Genomic DNA, 20,406 nt, shown 5'->3' on the forward strand with positions numbered 1-20,406 from the left:
GAGCCACACCATGATGCACAGTAGGTCTGGACACCTCACTGGCAACTCCAGCTGCATCATACGTTAATTGCAGAGGGGGGTCTGATCTCTCGCAGGGACATCCTTAAGGGCTGCACAAGCTCTTCTTCAGCAGGAGGAGTCAACAACACTTTATTAGGCTCTGCATTCTGCACAGGATTACTACTGGGAAGAGGGGAATTATCTGTAACAGGATCCCTGTCTACACCAAGAGAGCCAAGTAGGCTACTGAGAGGGTCTGAGCCTTCCCTGGAAACATCTCTTGGAGGTAAAAACAGGGAAACCTGGGGACTTAAAGGAGGTTTTTCAGCTAAACCTTCAGGTTGGTATGGTTCAAGTGACAATACAACAGACTCAGAAGGAACATCTGCAGTCCAGAATACATAGATATATAGTCAGTGTAAACCTCCTTAGAATCAATCACCAATGGGGAACCAAACATAGCCACTGGGGTAACCGTGTCAGGGTCTCCTCTGGCAAGATGCTTGGGGTACAGGGGTTGGCTCAGTAATCAATGGAGTATCCATTCTCACATTGCTCCAGAGGAAGTAAATCGTTTCGGTCCAAGGTCTTTAATGAGCCGCCATTCTTTTCAAGCTTTAGTTGGGAGACAGGTAGCGCAGATATTTGACTTTCCAAAATGGAGGGCTGCGAACCCCAACAGTATGCAAGGTTATGTTTTCCTGGGAGCCCAAGATTCCTGATAAGAACTTGATCACCCAGTTGCAGATCATAGTATTGCACCTTCTGATCATAATGGTCTTTATTACCTTGGTTCATATTATCGTCCATGGCCTGAGCAAGCGAATAAACAGCATGCAAGTCTCTTTTTAATGTAGCCATGTACTGAAGATAAGATGGGTGGGAGGACCCATCTGCTGAGACCCCCCCAAAAAGAAGTTCATCGGTAATCAAGCTTCTCGTCTTAACTTACAAAATATCGAGAATACCCCATGACCTCATTTTGCATACAGTTTTAAGCATGCACAATATGGCTAACGTGCTAGCTCCATCTAGATTTCTGTTAGGGATTTAAAGTTCTCGACATATTAAGCAGGGTCAGATTAAAACATGAAATTTGCATTCCTCCATCATCTGGGTAGCTTGGCCCATTTAGGACTCAAAGTAATCCTCTCCAGCAGGAGTAGCTTTTAACTGGAGAGGAAACTCATCTTACAGTACCCAACTCCCTCACAGGGTGACCGAGTACAGCCTTCCACCAATTATCCTAGTGCAGTTATCAGATGCTCATTCATAACAGATGCTGGTTTAACGATGGCCATCACATCTTCCAGCAAAGCCTTCACTTTAGCTGTAAAATCAGCAGTCCCACCTGGTATAGTCTCTTTTGGGCACTCCCAGACAGAAACACAGGCCAGGGGCCAATTTCACCCACAATCCCAACTTCCTGGAGTACATACAGTGGGTCCAAGTCAGCAGCCGCTCTCACCAATACAGCCACAGTCTAGGTGTTAGAGTCACCTCGGCAACCGTAAAAATCATGGTCTTCCCAAAGATTGTCACAGTTCCTAACACCTAACAGACAGTAGCACCTTACCCAGTATAAGGGCTTGACTGGGTGGCATGCCAATCTCTACACCAGGATGTCAGTTTACCGTGATGGAGGAGATTATAAAGTTCATTAAAGAAATAAGAGTCCTTTAAAGTCCAGTAGGGTTCAGGAAAATAATCAGAACTACAATAGCATAAAATAGATATAAAAGGTTTCTTGCTGCAGAATTTCAGGGTGGCAGAAGGATCCTAATGGTGCCTCCATAATGTAACCCCTCCTTTCCTCCCTGGGTTATCAGGAGCAAGCAACACCCCCCTGTGTGCCTGATGCTGTCAACAGTGATGGAGATCCTGAGTATCCCAGCGATGATGGATAGGTAGGAATCCTCAATCCACTCCTCTGCTGCAGTCCTTTTACTTGTAACAAAATTAATCCTGGCTGGGCCCTGCAAACACCCACTGGGGTGCCTGGGGAGCCTCCAGGAATAAACCTGAGCTAATCTATGCAATGGGGCTAACCCAAAAATATCAATTATACACTCTCTGCAAATAATACCCGCTTAGACTAGAGTTAGCACCCCTTCACTGCACAATTTAGAAAAACACGCTGTAACAGATTGAGAATAATTAAAATGTCACAATCACTTTAAGTCAGTACACTGCCACCAGTTACCCCATCCCAGAGTGGGGCACTCCTCTTAATTTCAGAGTTCTAGACCCTTGCGTGGGCACATTTAAAGATCTTGAAGCCGGGGCCAGAAAAGCTCTGTGGATCCAGTAAGGCAGTCCAGCCAAGGCAACATGGGCCGGAGTGAATCTAACCTGGGGTCATTCCAAGCTGCACAGCCCCTGAGGATGGGCGCTGTTAGAACCAGAGGGCAGTAACCTGGATCCTGTTCAGCCAATAAGATTATTTAGTCTCTTCTCACACTGAAGTCTCTTTGCTGTCCCCCTTCCCCTTCACGCACTGCCCCAACAAACAAGGCCGTGGTTCCTCCCACTGCCCTCACTGCAGGCCAGCCTCAGGCAGCTCTGGGCACCACAGCAGTCTCTGCCCTGGCTCCACTGACGCCCAGCGATCATAGGTGCTGGAACTAGGGATGAGGGGGACGCTGCAGCACCCCCTAACTTGAAGTGGTTTCCATTATATACAGGGTTTACAGTTTGGTTCAATGGCTCACAGCACCTCCACTGTACAAACTGTTCCAACATCCCTGCCAGCAATAGCCTTGGTCCAAGCCCCGGAAGTTTCTCAGCAGCAGCTCCCAGCTGGGCTAGAGCTCCATAAAACAACCTGCCATTCCTGGCCAGGGGTCCAGTAACACAGCCTCAGTTCCCCACAAAACGCATGTGCCTCTGCATCCAAAACCGAGGCTTCAAGGCCTCACCCTTGGAAGTGGAAGTCTGTCTCTTCCTCTAACATCTTGGGAGTTGTAGTCTCCAAGGCTGGATTGCAGCCCTCAGGATCGTCCTGACCAGGACACCTACAATTAAGTTCAGAGGCCCATGGAACAAGGGGTGCCTATGTTTGCAAAACGTGGGGTCAGGTGGATCAGTCAGTAGTGCCTGAAGCACACCCATGACGGGCGCTGAAGCCCCTGTTACCAGTGATACCACATGACTTTCCATGTGAAACACAGAACTTCACAGGAACTTGGGACAGCTCTGCTGAGATCACATTAATATCTGGTGTCTCACAAGACTATTTAATTGTGGGGGAGGGGGAACTCAAAAGTGTCAAGCCCTGCATGAACCTGACACTAGGGGCTGCAGAGACCCTGGCCAACCTTCCACTAATGAGTGAGCAAGTGAGATAGCTGCCAGAGGCACCTGGATGGGCTCCAGCTTTCAGTCAGATACCCGGGGAGGGAGGAAGTGAGGCAGGGCAAGTAAAGGGGCTGCTGGGCCTAACTGCAACACTTCACAGTTTCTTCCCACCCTTTCCTGCTGCCAGAGGGTATCCCAGCAGCCAGGAAGCCTTAGGCTACATTCTAAGAGATCTCCTGGAGGGGCCCAGTGGCTGGCGCAGTGCCCTGCTAACGCACTCTTTGCTTGGTGCCAGGAGCAACAGCTCAGGTGCTTGTTTTGTTTTTTCAGGTGAGTGGCACAGAGCCCCATTTCCAGGGCCCCAAAGGGAAATCCTGCAGGAAGGGGTCAGAGTGCTGAGGAGAATGGCGAGGCCCTGATGTGATACTACCTGAGACACCAATGTGGCTGCTGAGGTGGGTCAAGGGAACCACCGAGATGGGCTCCGAAGACTAGACGTATCTGGTGCCCGGGCAGGAACCACCTACCGTAACACAATGCAGTGAAACACCAAGCCAGGCGTTGGGTCATTAACAAAGCCCAGGTGCCAGGGCACTAGGTGCCAGTAGTGAGGTGCTGAGGCGCCAAACCCTAGAGGTGTTCCGGAGCACTAGAAAAACATGAGCCCAAATGATGACCTGAAGTTCTGATGGAGCAAGAACCCCAGAGGATGGTATCTGGAGAAAATACCTGTTTCTTTAAGAGCAGCTGTTTAAAATGTGAGACAGAGAGGTGTATCTATTACTGTAGTGCATAGGCGCCTCAGGTGTAGACCAGAAGCCATGGAAACACTGAACATAACTACGGTCTCTGCCCCAAAGAGCTGACAGCATTTTCAGTTATCGCCATGCAATTTCCTGCTGGGGCCCTGGCTGGGAGAGAACTGTAAGGAGTGGGGTAGGTGAACCAGCGTGATGCTAAAACTCTAGACACAAAGAGAACAAGTGAATTCTGCACTGGCAAGGAAGTGTGAGACTTAACCCATTGCGACATGGCTGCAATTTGGGAGCCCAACACACCAAGCTCCATAATGACTTTCCTTACCTTCTCCAGAGTGTAACTATTCCAAGCTGTTATAGTGAGTTCTTCTGGGAAGCCTTACACTGAAATGAATGCAGTGCTACATCTTAAAAGACAGGCTTTGCACATTTTAACCCAACAATAAAAGGGTTCATTATCACTGAGTCAGTTGCACAGATCCAGATACCTGATGTGCTAGAAATGCCAGGGAAAGACAAAAAGACATTGTTGCTACTAGTGTTCTCGCCAAAAACTGTGTGTAATTAATATCTCTGGACGAGCTTTGTAGATGAGCTGTGGTGAGAAATGTGCTGGGACTCTAAACTGGAAACCCTCTGGAGGAACAGTGGAATTGGAAGGCTCCCAGACTATATATTATGTATATTATATATTATCACCTTCCTTCCCCTCCAGTTTCCTGTTCAACTTGAGCCAACACAGCTGAGGCATGTATATGTTTTACTGACAGTATGTGGGCAAGGGTGGGTGTGTGGATCTGTGTATGGAGCATGACTGTGAATATGATGCATGAATGTGCAGGAGCGTAAGGGACTGTGGGTGCAGAGAGTAGTGTGACAGCTTCCAAATACAAGCATGTGCTCACCTGTGTATGAGTTTGCAGGCATGTGCGTGAGTGTGTGAGTGGGGAAGGGGTGGCAGAAAGGAGAGGAGAAAAGGGGGGTAGCAATGATACTAATATTTCCACTCTTTCTTCTTAGCATGCATGGAGGATTAATACATGTTTGCACAGTGCTTCCCAATTACTATTATTACATTGCTTGATACCTACCAACCTCCCGCACCCAAAACAGCGGGAGCCAAGTGTCCAGCATGACTCCTTGTACTAGGAAACCAACTTGGGACAGGTGACTTTTACCCCCAGATTAACCACTAGGAGCCGTCCTGCCTCTCCAATACACTCTTCCAATGCACTGTTGATCACACTGCCCTAGAGGGATGGTGAAGGTTACACTGCATGGCACTAATGCCTCCCAACATTGTCTATTACCTGTGCATCACGCTCATGATTGTATGCAGTGTAGTTGCAGCCATGCTGGTCCCAGGATATTACAGAAACAAGGTGGGTGAGGTAATATCTTTTATTGGACCAACATCTGCTAGTGAGAGAGGGAATGTCTACACTGGCAGAGTTACAGCACCGGAAGCTACAGCACCGCTCAGAGAGCATTGAAGGGAAACCGCTGTTGTGTGTTCACACTGTCAGCTGCCTGCGCACTAGTGTGTTCACACTTGTGGCACTTGCAGTGGTATTCAGAGCGGTGCACTCTGGGTAGCTATCCCACAGAGCACCTCTTTCTCTTCTGCTGCTAAGAGTTGTAGGAAGGCGGAGGGGGTCACGAGGCATCCTGGACCCTGTCCCAATGCCCCGTGATGCATTGCTTTGCATCCCAGCAATCCCTGTGCTTCCGTCCGCATTTGGCGCCATCTTTCAATGGTTTGTGTACTGTGCGTCCTGCCTCTTCTGTCTGCAGGAATGGATCCCGAACTGTTGATCAGTATGCTGCTTGCTCTGACCAACACATCACTAGTGGCAGTGGAGTTATTCCTTAAACTACAAAGGCAAGAGGAGTGCGATATTGATCTTGCCACGTGTAGTAGCTAGAACACGAGATTGCTTGTGGCATTCACGGAGGTGCTGATGACGCTTTTTGGCTCGGGAAACAACCACCGAGTGGTGGGATCACATCGTGATGCACGTCTGGGATGATGAGCAATGGCTGCAGAACTTTCGGATGAGGAAAGCCACATTCATGGGACTGTGTGATGAGTTCGCCCCAGCCCTGCAGCGCAAGGACATGAGAATGAGAACTGCCCTGCCATTGGAGAAGCGCGTGATGATTGCACTGTGGAAGCTGGCTACTCCAGACTGCTACCGATCGGTCGCTAACCAGTTCAGAGTGGGATAGTCTACCATTGGACTCGTGTTGACGGAAGTCTACAGGGCCACTAATCACATTCTGCTCCGGAAGACTGTGATGCTGGGCAATGTGTGTGACATTGTAGATGGTTTTGCACAAATGGGCTTCCCTAACTGCAGAGGGGGCAATAGATAGCATGCATATTCCAATTCTGGCCCCAGACCACCTAGCCACTGAGTACATTAATCGCAAGAGGTATTTCTCAATGGTTTTCCAGGTGCTTGTGGATCACTGTGGGCGTTTCACAGACATTAATACAGGCTGGTCCGGAAGGGTGCATGACGCACGCATCTTTCAGCGCACTGGCCTGTTCAGGAAGCTGCAAGCAGGGACTTCCTTCCTGGACCAGAAGATCACTGTAGAGGAAGTTGAAATGCTCATTGTGATCCTGGGAGACCCCACCACCCCCTTAATGCCATGGCTTATGAAAGCCATACATGGGGCAACTTGGCAGCAGCAAAGAGCAGTTCAACAACAGGCTGAGCAAGTGCAGAATGACTGTTGAGTGTGCTTTTGGCCATTTAAAGGCCTGCTGGTGCTGCCTCTATGGGAAGCTGGACCTGGCCAATGACAATATTCCTATGCTTATAGCTGCATGCTGTACGCTTCATAATATTTGTGAAGGGAAGGGTGAAAGCTTCACTCAGGGCTGGACCGCAGAGGCTTAGTGCTTGGTGGCTGAGTTTGAACAGCCAGAGACCAGGGCTATTAGAGGCGTGCAGTGCAGGGCCAGAAGGATCAGGGATGCCTTGAGGCAGCAATCTGAAGCTGAAAGCCACTAATATTTGTTGCTATGCTTGGGACTGCAGTGCTTGTAATGTTAGGAGAGGATTGTGATTGCTGCAGATGATACACTATGAAGGTTTAAGATAGTCTGTTGCTTTGCAGGGCTCTGTTTGCTTTCAATTAATAAAGATTGCTTTCAAACCAACACAATTCTTTTATTAAAAAACAACAACCGGAGGAGAGAGTCAAACAAAAAAACCCATCAGCAGTAAGGGAGATCGGGGAAGGTTCCAGGGGGAGGTGGGGTCCTTGGACAGCTACAAATTTGTGTATGTCCAGGGATCATATCCAGCCTTCTCCTTTGGAGTACAATGCAACGGGTACTGTACTTCAGCAGGACTGTGAAGGGGGAGGAGTGGAATGCTGCGGGTATAGACTGGACACAGGAAGTTGATAAGAGTGTATTGGTGGTGTCTGGGGGGCGCGTGGGAAAGAGTTTTGAGACAGCGGCTGCAGGGGAGGGCGGGCACGGAGCTGCTCAGTTTGCAGTGCTAGTATCGCCTGCAGCGTGTCCGCTTGGCACTCCATAACGGTTAGAGTCGCTCCATGGCTTCATTCTAGTGCCGCGTTCTTCTTTCGGTCCCTCTTCTCACTGTCCCGCCACTCCTTCAATTCCTGTTTTTCGGCCGCAGAGTGCATCATAACGTCATGTAGAAAGTCCTCCTTAGTTCTTCTTGGCCGCTTTCTAATTCTGCGCAGCCATTCAGCCGGCGATAACAAAGAGGGAGGCTGGGCTCCCAAGATCATCTCTGTGAAGTTTAAATGCAACATTTTACAGAAGCAGTATTGTTTGCAACACAGAGCACACTGGTTCAGTGATTTGAAACACAGCCAGTACTCACACACCTGTCACTAACTGGCTGACCCCAGGCAAGTGCACATTAGCCACAAGACCCCCAAAATGGTGAGTAGCCACCGGGACAGGGTAAATCACTCTTCCCAGACCCTGCTGTACACTGGGCATGTGGCTCTTGGGGAGAGCCAGCATTGTAGGCGGGGACCGGATAATCATCCCTGTGGAAGTAGGGAAAGAATTAACAAGGATTTGAAGGGGATCTTAATGCAAGTCTCACGTCATTAGGGTTACAGTGTGGCCTGACTCTTGCTAACTTACTGACATGCATTAAGATCTCTGGCTCACAGCTCAGGGTCTCCCAAAGTCCTGGCCCCGGCTCAGCAGTCACAGAAGGGACTCTGGTTCCTGAAGCCCTTGGGCTAAGAGTGACCAGAGGAGTCTGAGCTCTGCACCGGGCCCCGTCCTGGGGTTGCAAGTGGAAACCCACATCTGAGGCGCTGGGGTGTTCGGTGACCTGTGAGAAATGAAGGACTTCTGCCGATTGCAATTAACAGAGATCTAAGCAGGGTCGTTAAATGTGCAACTGCCATGCACTGGCCTCTGGGGGGGGGGTGCGTGTGTGCACACAAGCCACCACTGCCCCCTACAGGATGGAATCAGAACAGCTCAGCTGTGAGCCATAGACTGCATCCTGCCGACAGCTAATGGAGAGTCGTAGGTGTCCATCCTATATAGCAGGCACGTGAGGGAGACAGGCTGATCTTAATGCATGTCAGTAAGTTAGCAAGAGTCAGGCCACACTGTAACCCTAATGACGTGAGACTTGCAGAAGCGAGGCTGGTGTGAGGCAAGAGGGAAAGAAACTGTGTAAAAAGTTATTACGACCTTGCAACTTGTAACCAAATATGCAGACTGGTGTCTTCTAGGAGTGAGAAAAATAAGATAGAAGGATGGCTTATGTATAAACAAAATGCAGCTGTTGCTCATTATTGTCTGTATTATTGCTTGTTATTGTCTGTAACAAAGGTATAAATGCTTGCTGTAATTGTTTACCTGTTGAGAGACCTGTCCGGGACTGGGGCGACCCTGTGTCCTAGGACACTCTCTCCCTCCATTGTAATTACTGGAGAAATAATAAAGTATTTGATTTTGCTGCACCCAAAGAAAAAGCGAGAACTGAGTTTTTCTCCGACATCCCTGTTCCCACACTTTCCACAGGATGTGATCATTATGGAAGATATCTTGCTGCTGAGGGTGAGCAGGGAATCAAGGGAGGGTCTTCTCCAAGACTGCAGCTTCCACCCTGGCCCGTATGCAGCTCGCCTGTGTGCAGCAATGATCTCTTCCCTCCCGCCTCGTGACGGCATAGTGGCATGGAAAAGTTACTCTTAATGGGGCAAGAAACAAAGCAGCTCTGCTGAAGAACCTGTAGCTGCAGATTACCCAGTATCTCCACAAGAGTTTACTGGAGATCTCTGAGGGAGTTTCCCATAAAGTGAGGGAGTCAATCAAAAGCCTGTTCCGACACTTAGACTAGGCATGCGGTGGGAGACAAGCCTGCTTTCTACAACCCTCCTGCCCCCAACAACTCGTTTCAGCAATTCCCCAAATCAGATCCACTTACCAGGGGCCTACTCTCCTGTTTGCACTTCGCCAACATCTGACAGCTGTGACTGGCTAGCTTCCTCCTGGGTAGAAAAGAGCTCCTGGCTGCATGCGTCTCTGATGTCCGAGTCATCCTCTGCCTCTTGGTCTCCCTTCCTCTCCACATCTTCATCCAAGATTTCCTCCTTCTGGTTCGGTCCACTCTCAACTGGCACGCGAGCCACCAAAGTATCCACAGTGGTCTTTGCAGTGGAGGTGAGGTCACCACTGAGTATTGTGTCGAGCTCTTTGTAGAACTGGCAGCTCGTGGGTGCACCACCAGAGCAGTGGTTTGCCTCCCGTGCCTCGTGGTAGGTGTTCCGCAACTCCTTCATGTTTACCCTACATTGCAATGTGTCCCAGTCATGGCCCCTTTCTGTCATACATCGTGAAACCTGTCCATAGGTATCATAATTCCTACTGCTGGAGCGCAGCTGGGACTGGACAGTCTCCTCTCCCCAAATGCTGATGAGGTCCAGCAGCTCAGCATTGCTGCAAGTGGGGGATTGCCTGGTGCGTGAAGCAGGCATGGCCACCTGGAAAGATGTGCTGAGACCACTGCACGCATCACCAAGCAAGCAGGAAGGGGACTTTCAAATTTGCAAAGGAATGTATGGGGTGGGGATGATGGTTGGTCACCTGAGGGCAGGGCAGTGGAGTTCAAACCTATGACCAGAGAGGTGAGAACAGGCATTGTGGGACACCTCCCGGAGGCCAATTGCAGTGCTGTAATCACCACGGTGTCTACACTGGCACCGCAGTGCTGTAGCCCCGGCGCAGAAAGCTGTATGCTTCTTGTTGGGGTGGTTTTTTTACAGCGCTGCAACGCCGCAGTTTCTGTGCACTAACTGGCTTGGCAGTGTGTACACCTTGGGAGTTATAGCGCAGAAAGCTGCTTTACTGCGCAGAAACTTGCTAGTGTAGACAGGGCCTGAGACAAGCTTTCAAGCCACACAGAGCTCTTCTTCAGGTCTGCGGAATGTACTCAGAGAGTCACAGCAAAACACAAGGAACAGATTGTTTAGCATAAGTCATTAACCCATATTTCAACGGACCATTCAAGGTGAAGTGGTCTGTTAATACCCCTGCAGTCATAGTGGGGTAGAAGAGAGGGGGAAAAAGTCAGTTTGTGGGGGTTGTTAGTGGATTTTGTTGTAATAATCCATGATTCCAGTGTCTCTGTACAGTCCATGATCTTTAGTGTCTAGCAGTGTTATGAATTTAAGCTTCCAGGCTGGTCTTTTGAAGGTGTTGTGCAGGTTTCCTTTGAAAATGATGACCGAGAGGTCAGACATACAGCGATCATAGATTCATTGTGTGAAAACTGTTCACCCCCAGGTGACAGGGTGTTATTGTCTTATCATTTTCCTGTGTGAGTTCATTCGAGAGCTTAGCGAATGGTTTCACCCACACAGTTGTTGGTGTACTGGATGAGATATATCACATGTTGTCAGGTTTCAGAGTGGTAGCCGTGTTAGTCTGTATCAGAAAAACCAATGAGGAGTCCTTGTGGCACCTTAGAGACTAACAAATTTATTTGGGCATAAACTTTCATGGGCTAGAACCCACTTCATCAGATGCATGGAGTGGAAAATACAGGAGCAGGTATAAATACATGAAAAGATGTGAGCTGCCTTACCAAGTGTGAGGTCAGTCTAAGGAGACAATTCAATTGACAGCAGGATAGCAAGGGAGGAAAAATAACTTTTGAAGTGGTAATGAGAGTGGCCTATTTCAGACAGTTGACAAGAAGGTGTGAGGAATGGTAGGGGGAACTTAGTATTGGGGAAATTAGGTTTAGGTTTTGTGATGACCCAACCACTCCCAGTCTTTTTTCAGGCCTAATCTGATGGTGTCCAGTTTGCAAATTAATTCCAGTTCTTCAGTTTCACATTGGGGTCTGTTTTTGAATTTTTTTTGTTGAAGAATTGCCAATTTTAGGTCTGTTATTGAGTGACCAGGGAGATTGAAGTGTTCTCCTACTGGTTTTTTAATGTTATGATTCCTGATGTCAGATTTCTGTCCATTTATTCTGTTGCGTAGAGACTGTCCAGTTTGGCCAATGTACATGGCAGAGGGGCATTGCTGGCACATGATGGCATATATCACATTGGTAGATGTGCAGGGGAACGAGCCCCTGATGGTGTGGCTGATGTGGTTAGGTCCTAAGATGGTGTCCCTTGAATAGATATGTGGACAGAGTTGGCAACGGCGTTTATTGTAGGGTTTGGTTCCTGGGTTGGTGTTTTTGTTGTGTGGTGTGTAGTTGCTGGTGAGTATTTGCTTCAGGTTGGGGAGCTGTCAGTAAACGAGGACTGGCCTGTCTCCCAAGCTCTGTGAGAGTGCGGGATCATCCTTCAGGCTAGGTTGTAGATCCTTGATGATGTGCTGGAGAGGTTTTAATTTGGGGTTGAAGGTGATGGCTAGTGGTGTTCTGTTACTTTCTTTATTGGGCCTGTCTTGTAGTAGGTGACTTCTGGGTACCCTTCTGGCTCTGTCAGTAGTTTTAAGAATGCCTGATATCCTGCTCTCAATTGAATTGTCTCGTTAGACTGACCTCACACTTGGTAAGGCAACTTACATCTTTTCATGTATTTATACCTGCTCCTGTATTTTCCACTCCATGCATCTGATGAAGTGGGTTCTAACCCACGAAAGCTTATGCCCAAATACATTTGTTAGTCTTTAAGGTGCCACAAGGACTCCTCGTTGTTTTTATCACATATTGTGATAGGCATGTGTAGGACCCCTGGGTTTTGAAAGGTGTGCTGTGGGGGATGTTGATCTTCATAACAGTGGAGATCTATCTACAGGTCCTGACCTTGGTGTGACATTATTGACATGAACTGTGACCATATAGATTATTATTGCAATCACTGTTATATATTTGCAGCAAATATTGTACAAAGGTTGTTGAGTGAGGTGTCTATAAAAAGGTTATGATTTGCTGGTTATGATTATGCTGTCTGTATGCATGTATCATTTTTGTATTTGAAGTTATGAATATTGGCTATGTACTTGTATCTCAGTGTGTTTGATTCTAAGAAGCACCAGTGAAGCATTTGGCCAGCTTATTGAGAAGGGAGTCTTCAGATTAAGTGCCCAATCAAGAAACACTTAACTGACAGTGGACCTTGGGAGACTCCAATCCACATATTAGGAGCCTTCCTGGGGACGTTCAAGGTAGCATGTGAGCAATGGCTATAAAAAACTGAGTCATGCATGGACATGTGACTTGCCCATGTGACTCCAAACTCCACCTTGCTGCTGTGATTTTCCACAGTAAGAACAAAGGGGTCCTTCCACATGGCAGAGGATATAAAAGGCCCCGGAAACCCCTCCATTTTATCTTCAATCCTACTTCTTACCTCTGGAGGAACTTTGCTACACTGAAGCTCGGAACAAAGGACTGAATGACCTATCCCAGCTGTGGATGTACTCCAGAGACTTGATTTGAACCTGCAGTTTATTCCATTACAAGCCTGAACCAAGAACTTTGCCATTACTGTATGTAATTGATCCCATTTAACCAATTTTAGCTCTCATCTATATTTCTTTCTTTTTATGAATAAACCTTTAGATTTTCGATTCTAAAGGATTGGCAACAGCATGATTTGTGGGTAAGATCTGACTTGTATATTGACCTGGGTCTGAGGCTTGGTTCTTTGGGATCGGGAGAACCTTTTTTCTTTTACTGGGGTATTGGTTTTCCATAACCATTCGTCCCCATAAGGAGCAGTGCTGGTGGTGAAACTGGGAAACTGGAGTGTCTAAGGGAATTGCTTGGTGAGCCTTAATAATAAAGGACACCCAGTCTTGGGCTGTGACTGCCCTGCTCTAAGCACTTTGTCCTGAATTGATACTCTCAGTTGTGTCCCACCAGAGGCCGCATCATTACACTTGGCATCTACTGGATGTCATAGCATGCGCATATCTCCCAGCTCTATGCCAATGCAGGATGCCTCAGAACTTACCCAGGAGCTCTTGGCAGTGCCATGCAATTAAACCAGGCTGACAGAGAAGATTATTGATTCACTGCAGGGCAGCCTAGCATGGTCAACAGCAATGAACACAGCTGCTGCGATTTATAAGGTTGTAACGCACCTAAATGGCCTCTGACATCTGTCCAGCTACATGAGACATCACCACGGCAGGGACTGTCTTCTAGGACCAAATACTCAGCAGTGAAAATTGGGGTGATCAATGGAGTTATGCCGATTTAGACCAGAGTCTTTTATGCCAATTCAAACGGTTCGTTCTCCCTTGGAGAAATGGTACAATCTTGTCCATGTAAACATGCTGCTAAGTATGCCACATTCCTCAGGCAGGATGCACCTCCCTTTGCTGAATGATGTACTGTACCAAGGGTGTCCCATTGATTTCAGTGGGATGCTAAGGGATTGCCACAGCACGTTTGGAGTGGAAGACCAGCTGCAAAGCATCTTACCAGTGTGTCGATAGCTTATATAAAAGCATATATTCCTAGCCCCATTCCCAGGATTATCCCAAGAGTAGTAAAACCCCCACCCCAGGCAGTCTATAGACATGATGTGTCTGTGCCTAATAACTGGCCTGAAGCAGTAACTGTAAGGTGAACACACTGTAGTTTACTTGGTTCAGGTGTGTCAATGTTGAAAGCAAAGACAGCTGATCCCATGCATCACAATAACATCTCCTGTATTTCACAACCCACAGCTTTCCAAAATGCTTGACAGCCCAATGTACAGCAATCTCCAGGGCACAGCATAGCCAGAGAGGACAGGGGACATGGGCACACCTCTCATCTTAAGGAAAGGGCCAGGGGATCTTTAGTACACACACAGAAGACCTTGAGTTTTAAGGTCACTAGCCATAGGCCAGTACTCAATTTTTCAGCCTCAGAAAACTGATGGGGTGAGTTGAGTTTGGGGGAGAGACTCAAACCTGTGGGTTTGGGGAGTCTAGCTGCTTTGTCTGTGACACTGTCTCCTTCCATACTCCTCCCACTGGGGTAGCAGCATGTGCCAGGCAGGGATTTTGTTATTTCTCCCAGGAGTACAAGATTTCAAAACAAGCCATGACTCCTGCCACCTTCTTTTGTCTGTGAGCTGAGTGCTGAGCAGGAGTGGGTGGGGAAATGGGATGGCCACACATGAACAAACCTCCAGGAGAGCTGCAGAGTGAAATGCTGAGATGCTTGGGCAGATAAAAGATTCCCAGCCTCTCGCTACTTACTCCATTTCCACATCCTCTTCCCTTTTCACTGGGGCTTCCTAGTGCAAGCTGGTATGACAAACACCTACCCTAAGTTCATTTGATGTTACTCATCTGTACTTTGATTAAACCTATGTGGCCCCCGTGACCATAGGGGTGCCTTGAATTTTTTCATCTACTTAGCCTTACAACACCTTGCGAGATAGGTAAGAACTATCATTTCCATTTCACAGAGGGGGCACTGAGTCACAGACTAAGTGACATGCCCAAGGTCACAAACAGAGTCTGTGGCAGAGTCCCTGTCAATTGAGTACTGTGCTAGTACCCTAGCCACTGGACCATCCTGTCTCTCTGGCTGGACCAGCCCCGTGTGTTGAGTTTGCCCACATGAATACAGGCCTTTTGATTTTTTGGCTGCATGGGTTTGTTCGGGCCTTCAATAGCCATAAAATAACTGGGCTTGAGCTTCAGCTAGTGTAAATTGGTCTAGCTCCATGGACCTCAATGAAACCACACTTCTGCAGGCCAGCTGAAGAGCTGGCCCAAGGTATACATGGACATGTTTGTAGGGGTCTGTTCTGGTTAGTGGAAAGTGAAATCAGACAGACTTTCTGCCATGCCTGCTTTCTATTTTTAACTGATTTTGGACACTGGACTGCTGGCCCCTTTTATAACATTCTTTGTACACAGCACAGTGACTATGCAACATTAAACTGATCATTATGTTACACTTGCTGCCTGAGCAGGTCCTGGCATGAGATAAAGACTTGGTTAGGGAGCTGACCTCAGGGTACTTCCATCCTCTACACATAAAGAGGGCTGTGTAAATGTCTTCACACACCCTCCGGGCACAAGTGTGTCTTTGCCCCACCTCTGCAGGGTTGGGAAAGCTTGTGACATTTCACCTGAAAACATCTTTTCTCACTAATTAATATATTTTTCTGCCCACCAAGGAAGCCACACCTGGTCCAGAACTTAGTGACCACGAGGCCTACGTCAGAGCAAATGACAGGAAAAATAGTTATTCTCTGGGATGACTCTGTACTCCTAGAGGTAGTATCTAGCCATGATGAAGCCTAAGTGCTACCTGGCTCATCCCAGCTCACGGGGGGAATATCTACCAATCATCCATCCACTCTCCTATACCAAGCCCGTCACCATAGTATCAGTCCTCCTTGTCTTACCTGGATGGAGGAACGCACTGCACTCCAATTGCTTTAGCCACCACTGCTGGTCACAACCTCAACAAACTGTGCTGAGGCATCAGGCTGCCCCACTGACTGACAGGAACTGCAGTGCTTTGCTCTACACAACTCTTTTCAGGGCAGGCCATTGACTAGAAGGCTAATGCATGACATCCCTCTCAAGTCCTGGTACCTACGCAAGCAGTGCATTGAGACCTTAAAGAGAAGTGATTTTGTTTGTCGTTTTCTTCAGGCCAAGGTCTATAAAGTCTACAAAGTCCAGGCATCATGTTGTTTTCTTGGAAATAGGAGTGGGTGAGGGGGAGGGAAGAGGTGGAAAGCCGACATGTATGCAGGAGCATGTGATTCGGACAGAGACATCCTTTAAGGGAAGATCTATTAATGGAGATTCTCTATGTCCTAGTTAGGAGGAGAGGATGGAAGATGATAAAATACAGGTAGGATCTGATGAGAAACAATCAAATGAAAAAGAGTCCCATTCAATTACAAATGCTAGAAGTCTAAATAATAAGATGGATGAACTAGAGTGCCTCATATTAAATGAGGATATTGATATAATAGGCATCCCAGAAACTTGGTGGAATGAGGATAATCAATGGGACACAGTAATACCAGGATACAAAATATATCGGAAAGACAGAACAGGCTATTCTGTGGGGCTGGGGGGAGTGGCACTATATGTGAAAGAAAGCACAGAGTCAAATGAAGTAAAAATCTTACATGAACCAAACTGTACCATAGAATCTCTATGGATAGTTATTCCATGCTCTAAAATTAAGACTATAGCAGTAGGGATATATTACCAACCACCTGACCAGAATGATGATAGTGACTGTGAAATGCTCAGGGAGATTAGAGAGGCTATAAAAACAAAAAACTCAATTATAATGAAGGATTTCAACTATCCTCATATTGACTGGGTACATGTCAAGTCAGGATGTGATCGACACCTTAAATGATATTCTTGGAACAACTAGACCTGGAACCGACAAGAGGAGAGGCAATTCTTCATTTAGTCCTAAGTGGAGCACAGGATCTGGTCCAAGAGGTGCATATAGCTGGACCACTTGGTAATCGTGACCATAACTAAGGATATGTTTTAGTCATGGGTATTTTTAGTAAAAGTCAAGGACAGGTCACGGGCAATAAACACAAATTCATAGCCCGTGACCTGTCCATGACTTTTACTATATACCTGACTAAAACTTGGGGGGAGGGGGGTAAGCAGCCCCGGAGGCACCGCAGGTGCTTGGGTGGGTCCCGGGGGGTGCTGGGAGGGGCAGCCTCAGGGGTACCATGTTGTGGTCCGGGTGGGGGCGTCACAGCTGCTGGGTGGGGAGGAGGGTTGGTGGGCCTGGGGCAGGTTCCCTACCCGGCTCCTGGGAAGTGGCGACCTCCAGCTCCTAGCTTCACGTGCTACCTCTGCTCTGTCCCAAGCACCCCCTCCCCTGAGTACCCACGGTGCCCCTGGGGCCGCCCCCCCAGCACTCAGGGCACCCTCCCTTTGCTTGGGAATTGTGGCCAATGGGAGCTGCAGGGGAGGTGTCTGTGGGCCGGGGAGTTGTTGTCACCCTTCCAGGGAGCCCCACCCCAATAAGCACTGCCCCACACCCTAATCCTCAGCCTTGAGCCCCCCACCACCCAAACTCCTGCTGCTGGGGGGCGGTGGGGCCCAAGACTGCCCCAGCAGCAGCCGATGTGACTGGCCCAGGGGCTGCCTGAGCTGCTCAGGCAGCTCCTGGGCCAACCACACGGGCCGCTGCAGAAGTCACGGAGGTTATGGAAAGTCATGGAATCCATGGCTTCCATGACCTCTGTGACAAACACGGAGCCTTAACCATAATATAATTAACTGTAACATCCCTGTGGCGGGTGGGCTGCTGGGGGGGGGTGGGTGGGGCCCAACACTGTAGCATTTAATTTCAGAAAGGGGAACTACACAAAAATGAGGAAGTTAGTTAAACAGAAATTAAAAGGTACAGCACCAAAAGTGAAATCCCTGCTAGCTGCATGGAAACTTTTTAAAGACACCATAGTAGAGGCTCAATTTAAATATATATCCCAAATGAAAAAAACATAGTAAGAGAACCAAAAAAGTGTCACCGTGGCTAAACAACAAAGTAAAAGCAGCAGTGAGGGACAAAAAGGCATCCTTTAAAAAGTGGAAGCTAAATCCTAGTGAGGAAAATAGAAAGGAGCATAAACTCTGGCAAATGAACTGTAAAAATATAATTAGGAAGGCCAAAAAAGAATTTGAAGAACAGCTAGCCAAAGACTCAAAGTAATAGCACAATTATTTTTTTTTTTAAGTACATCAGAAGCAAGAAGCCTGCTAAACAACCAGTGGGGCCACTGGATGATCAAGATGCTAAAGGAGCACTCAAGGATGATAAAGTCATTGCGGTTAAACTAAATGAATTCTTTGCACTGGTCTTCATGGCTGAGGATGTGAGGGAGATTCCCAAACCTGAGCCATTCTTTTTAGGTGACAAATCTGAGGAACAGTCCCAGACTGAGATGTCATTAGAGGAGGTTTTGGAACAAACTGATAAACTAAACAATAATAAGTCACCAGGACCAGATGGTATTTTCCCAAGAGTTCTGAAGGAACTCAAATGTGAAATTGCAGAAGTACTAACTGTAGTCTGTAACCTATCATTTAAATCAGCTTCTGTTCCAAATGACTGGAGGATAGCTAATGTGACGCCAATTTTTAAAAAAGGACTCCAGAGGTGATCCCGACAATTACAGGCTGGCAAGCCTGACTTCAGTACTAGTAAAGAACAAAACTGTCAGACACACAGATGAACATCATTTGTTGGGGAAGAGTCAACATGGTTTTTTGTAAAGAGAAATCATGCCTCACCAATCTACTAGAATTCTTTTGAGGGGGTCAACAAGCATGTGGACAAGGGGGATCCAATTAATTATAGTGTACTTAGATTTTCAGAAAGCCTTTGACAAGGTCCCTCACCAAAGGCTCTTAAGCAAAGTAAGCTGTCATGGGATAAGAGGGAAGATCCTCTCATGAACTGGCAACTGGTTAAAAGATAGGAAACAAAGGGGAGGAATAAATGGCCAGTTTTCAGAATGGAGAGAGGTAAATAGTGGTGTCCCCCAGGGGTCTGTTCTGGGACCAGTCCTATTCAACATATTCATAAATGATTTAGAAAAAGGGGTAAACAGCAAGGTGGCAAATTTGCAGATGATACAAAATTACTAAAGATAGTTAAGATCCAGGCAGACTGCAAAGAGCTACAAAAGGATCTCTCAAAACTGGGTGACTGGGCAACAAAATGGCAGATAAAATTTAATGTTGATAAATACAAAGTAATGCACATTGGAAAGCATAATCCCAACTATACATATAAAATTAGCTGTTACCACTCAAGAAAGAGATCTTGGAGTCATTGTGGATAGTTCTCTGAAAACATCCACTCAATGTGCAGTGGCAGTCAAAAAAAGCTAACAGAATGCTGGGAATAATTAAGAGAGGGATAGATAATAGGACAGAAAATATCATGTTGCCTCTGTATAAATCCATGCTACGCCCACATCTTGAATACTGTGTGCAGATGTGGTGGCCCCATCTCAAAAATATATATATTGGAATTGGAAAAGGTTCAGAAAAGGGCAACAAAAACCATTAGGGGTATGGAATGGCTTCCATATAGAGATTAATAAGACTGGGACTTTTCAGCTTGGAAAAGAGATGACTAAGGGGGGGATATGATACAGGTCTATAAAATCATGACTGGTGTGGAGAAAATAAATAAGGAAGTGTTATTTATTCCTTCTCATAACACAAGAACTGAAGGTCACCAAATGAAATTAATAGGCAGCAGGTTTAAAACAAACAAAAGGAAGTATTTTTTCACACAATGCACAGTCAACCTATGGAACTCCTTGCCAGAGGATGTTGTGAAGGCCAAGACTATAACAGGGTTTAAGAAAGAACTAGATAAATTCATGGAGGACAGGTCCATCAATGGCAAATAGCCAGGATGGGCAGGGATGGTGTCCCTAGCTTCTGTTTGCCAGAAGCTGGGAATGGGTGGCAGAGGATGAATCACTTGATGATTGCCTGGTCTGTTCATTCCCTCTGGGGCACCTGGCATTGGCCACTATCAGAAGACAGGATACCGGGTGAGATGGACCTTTGGTCTGACCCAGTATGGCCCTACTTATGTTCTTATGAATGAAAGGAAGGAAACCCCGGACATCAGGGCCGGCTCCAGGCACCAGCGCAGCAAGCAGGTGCTTGGGGCAGCCAATGGAGAAGGGTGGCACACCCGGCTCTTCGGCGGCAATTTGGCAGCAGGTCCCTCAGTCCCTTTCAAAGGGAAGGACTTGCTGCTGAATTGCCGCTGAAGAATGAAGCGGTGGCGGTTAGAGCTGAAGTGCCGCCGATCGCGGCTTTTTTTTTTTTGCCGCTTGGGGAGGCAAAAATGCTGGAGCCAGCCCTGCAGGACATAACATTCCACCA

At 47.4% G+C, this 20,406-nt stretch overlaps 1 protein-coding gene across 6 annotated transcripts in view; it reads right to left on the minus strand.

Moving 5' to 3' along the window:
* The window catches only part of CELF6 (CUGBP Elav-like family member 6), a 233,354-nt gene that overhangs the window by 31,607 nt on the left and 181,341 nt on the right, over nucleotides 1-20,406 (minus strand). The gene's annotated exons all lie outside the window — the stretch shown is intronic.

This window comes from Mauremys mutica, chromosome 11 (genome assembly GCF_020497125.1).
Source record: "Mauremys mutica isolate MM-2020 ecotype Southern chromosome 11, ASM2049712v1, whole genome shotgun sequence".
NCBI lineage: Eukaryota > Metazoa > Chordata > Testudines > Geoemydidae > Mauremys > Mauremys mutica.